General features: G+C 42.3%; 1 long non-coding RNA gene across 1 annotated transcript; it reads right to left on the bottom strand.

Annotated features, from left to right (window-relative positions):
• Positions 1-2,006: 2,006 nt before the first annotated feature.
• Positions 2,007-2,779, bottom strand: LOC113459939 (uncharacterized). The gene is made up of 3 exons (XR_003381537.2): positions 2,645-2,779; positions 2,388-2,528; positions 2,007-2,285 (listed from the first exon to the last, which is right to left on the bottom strand). It is a non-coding gene; the product is annotated as an uncharacterized LOC113459939 (long non-coding RNA).
• Positions 2,780-3,877: the final 1,098 nt, after the last annotated feature.

The following is a 3,877-nucleotide window of genomic DNA, read 5'->3' as shown; positions in this document are numbered from 1 at the left end:
GAGATAGAAAACCCGAGCTGAAAACTCCCTGTGGAACAATTCCACTCTGTCATCTTCCTCCTTATTACCCTTTCCTCTGCAGCCATGATGGGATTAGTGATATTTCCATTTGTCTGTTTTATGTATTTTGTTTTCCCTTGCTCTGAAAAATGATTACAGGCTGAAAAGTTTGTCAGGCCTTGGAGTTCAGCAAGATTCTCTCTGGAATTAATTTCCTACCTTGGAGTATGAGCAGGCATCTAGAAAAACACTATTTGATTGTACTTTGGTTTTCATATAAGAAAATTATTATTTTCACTTGTTGGTGGGTGTAGGACACAGAGCTGTGTGGGATAGGTAGGATTTTTATTTATCAGATGGCTGAAAACTTAAAATCCTAAGAAGCAGTAATGAGGAAAGCTGAGGAAATGGAAGTTTTGCTCCATTTATTCCCTAAATAATGGGAATTATTTGGTTATTCCCTAAGTGTCAGAAACCCACAGCAGAGGAGAAGAGCAGGAGGAACAAGGAATCAAACACCCCAGTGGGATGAGCTGGGATCTGTCAGAGCCAGATCCAAGAGGGTCTGGCATGAAATGGCCTCTCTTGATTTTCTCATCCTCCCCATCGAGCCTCTCTCTCTCTTGCTCTAATTGAAGGGGTTTGTTCTGACACCTGCTGCAATCAGGGCTGGATGAATTCCATGGCAATTCAGTGCCAGGAACGAGGCCTGTGCTGTGCTCTTGGCTCCAGAGCCTCTCCAGCACTGGTTTCCATTCCCTCCCAGTTGCAAAAGACCCTTCTGCTCCATCATTCCTTCCACCTCCACCATCTGCCTCTTGTGGTGGGGTTCACAGGGATCCCAGGGGAAGAGATGAGAATCCTGACTCCATGTTTCAGAAGGCTGATTTATTATTTTATTATCTATATTATATTAAAAGAAAATGTATATATTATTATATGATGTGATTAAATGATATCTATTATATTGAAAGAAAATATACTAAAAGAATAGAAGAAAGGATTTCATCAGAAGGCTTGAAATGAAGGAAATGGAATGAAATTACAATAAAATCTTGTGGCTGCTCACAGCCTCGACACAGGTGGCTGTCATTGTTCATCAAGTAGAAACAACTCACATGGACCAATCAAAGATGCACCTGTTGCATTCCACAGCAGCAGATAATTATTGGTTTTCTTTCCCTCTGAGGCCTCTCAGCTTCTCAGGAGAAAAAATCCTAGCAAAGGATTTTTCAGAAAATATGTCTGTATCTATCTATCTATATATATATATACACACACACACATATATTTATTTCTATATATCAGCCTGTAGCCACCCCTGAGTGGTTCTTATCCCAAAAACTTGTGGATCTTTCCTGCCCCACCATTTCACCCTTCCCCTGAGCACCCTGCTCTCACAACCTTTCCAATCATATTAAGATCAAATCAACCCCCATAGTGAGGGTTTGGAACCAGACCATCTTTAAGGTCCCTCCACAAGCTCGAGGGGTTTGGTTCATGGTTTGGATTGAAGGGTTCCCTATGCCCAAACCATTCTCTGTTTCTAAGATATCTGTTGTGAAAAACACCAATCACTTGTTTTTAAAAGTTTAAAAGTTTAATAGTAATAAAATGGTTATAAAAATAGTAATACAATTAGAGTAATTATAATTTGGAAAATTTGAATTAGAACAATATGAGAATAGAAACAAAGAGTTATGGGCAGCCCAGGTACCTTTTCTGGGCAGCCCAAGCCTGAAAAAGGACCCACGTTAACAAAGGATTAACCCTTAAAAACAATAACCTGTTGAATATTCATACATGATGCATAAATTCCATTCAAACACAGGATTCTGTCTGCTCAGTGTCAGCTTCTTCCTCTGAATCCTGACGGCGTCATCCTGCCAGAGTGAAGCAGTAAAAAGTTCATTTCTTCTGATAATGGAGCAATAAATTCTCTTTCTCTGAAAGATTCATGTGTTCTGTGGCTGCTATCTTGGTGTGAGTCCATTCTTTAGGGAAAAAAAAAGTATCCTACATAGCATAGTTTCTATTTTAACATTTTGTTATAACCTAAAACTATATTTAACACACTACTTAAGAAAATTAATACGGCATCACTTTCTAACACAACACATAGAATATTCATTTGAATATTTGCAAAAAGCCAGTCATAAAATACATATTTTTCACACTGTGATGTTTTCTGGCTCAGCAGCACAAGGAGGGATCCGAGATCCTGCTGCTCCATCACAGGTGCCTGCAGAGGGGGAGGCTGAGGAATGCTGGCTCCTCCTCGGGGTCTGCAGTGAGGAAAAATCCATCATTCCCCCTCTCCCCATATTCCCAGTGCTGCTGGAGGATTCACTCTCCCTTTAAATGAAGTCACCTCTGCAAGGGCTTACCGTGCCTGGAGCCTCAGACCTTTCGTGCCAGGATGGTTCCTTCTCCATCATCCAGAAAAATTCCCTTTCTGCAGCTGCTGGCCTCGGGTTCTGTGTGCTCAGAGGAGCTGACTCAGAGATGACTCAAACTCTTCACACGCCCTTGTGGGTTTGCAAATGAAGGAGAAGGGTAAGGTTGAGTGATTAAATCAGAGACCTCAGCCAGCAGCCAGCCCCTTCCCAAAATCCCAGGGGGAAGTCAGGACCTGGAAACTCACCCTGGGCACGCTGATTCAATGGAGTGAGCAAAAACCACTTGTAAATACATTTATTAGTGCTGAGGCTGTGGTTGGAGCTGAGGCAAAGGAGAGGAGCCACAAAATTGCCTGCAAATTCCTCCTGAAGTCCTGGAGTCTCTAGGTCAACACGGTTCTGCTATGGGTTTTATTTTGGTGTGGATTTTATTTCATTCCACATCTTTATTTTCTGTTTTGCTGCGGGTTTTATTTAATTCCACATCTTTATTTTCTGATCTTAAAGACACATTATAAATCTAGTGTTTTTAAAGGGAAATTGCCAATCTGGAGGCAGCTGCAGAATGCGAAGAGTTACTGGGAAGCCTCAACATCAAAACTGGTGTCTGGATCTGGGTGTATGAAGGACTTTTTTGAAAGATTCTGAGCCCTTCATCTTTTTCTCAGAGCAAAAAGCAGGGAAGCAGCAATTCCATGAGATTCCTGACACCATCTCCATCCCTGGTTATGTCCAGCTGCCAGAAAATACCCTGGGGATGAAGAGGCAGGGTGGGATCCTTCACCTTGGGTTGCCCAACAGGAATGAAGTAACCAAAAAATGACTTTGAGTCTCACTTATGAGCAAAACCAGCCCTTGAGCTGAGCTCAGACCCCATCCCTGTGGTGCCTGGTGAAGGCTGAGCTAGAACAGAGGCTGGGGAGAGCTAAAGAATAAAGTAGGGATTTATTAAAAGGCCTCGATGGACCCACCTTGGGCAGGTGATAAAGTATGGATTTATTAGAATCCAATATGGATTCTGATAAAAGTATGGATTTATTAGAATTAAGTAGGGATTTATTAGAAAGCCTCAATGGATTCACAAGAGCCCAGTCAGGGCTTCACCCAAGATGAACCAAAATGGACACAAAAATGGATGAATGGTCAAGAGGTCTCACTTTTATAATTTCTGGTCCATTTGCATCTTGGAGTTAATTGTCCAATTCCAGCTTTAGGTTATGAAGTCCCATCCTTCTTGTTTTTCTCTCTCCAGCCCACGTTGTTTGTGCTCTGGGCTGAGATTTGGATCATTTGTCCTTGGTCCCCAGCTGGAGCAGGAATTGTTTTGTCTCCCTGCTCTGTGCACAGAGCTCACCATCCCCTGCTATGAAGATCAGACCCACCCACCAAAGCAGCCCAGAACCTGAAAAACATCAAAGCTAAACCTGAGGCATCACCTGGAAATTTGGGTCTTTCCTCTCATGTTTTGCCAGGCCTGT

This window comes from Zonotrichia albicollis, chromosome 20 (assembly GCF_047830755.1).
Source record: "Zonotrichia albicollis isolate bZonAlb1 chromosome 20, bZonAlb1.hap1, whole genome shotgun sequence".
Taxonomy (NCBI): Eukaryota; Metazoa; Chordata; class Aves; order Passeriformes; family Passerellidae; genus Zonotrichia; species Zonotrichia albicollis.
This window is presented reverse-complemented; position numbering and strand designations above follow the sequence as displayed.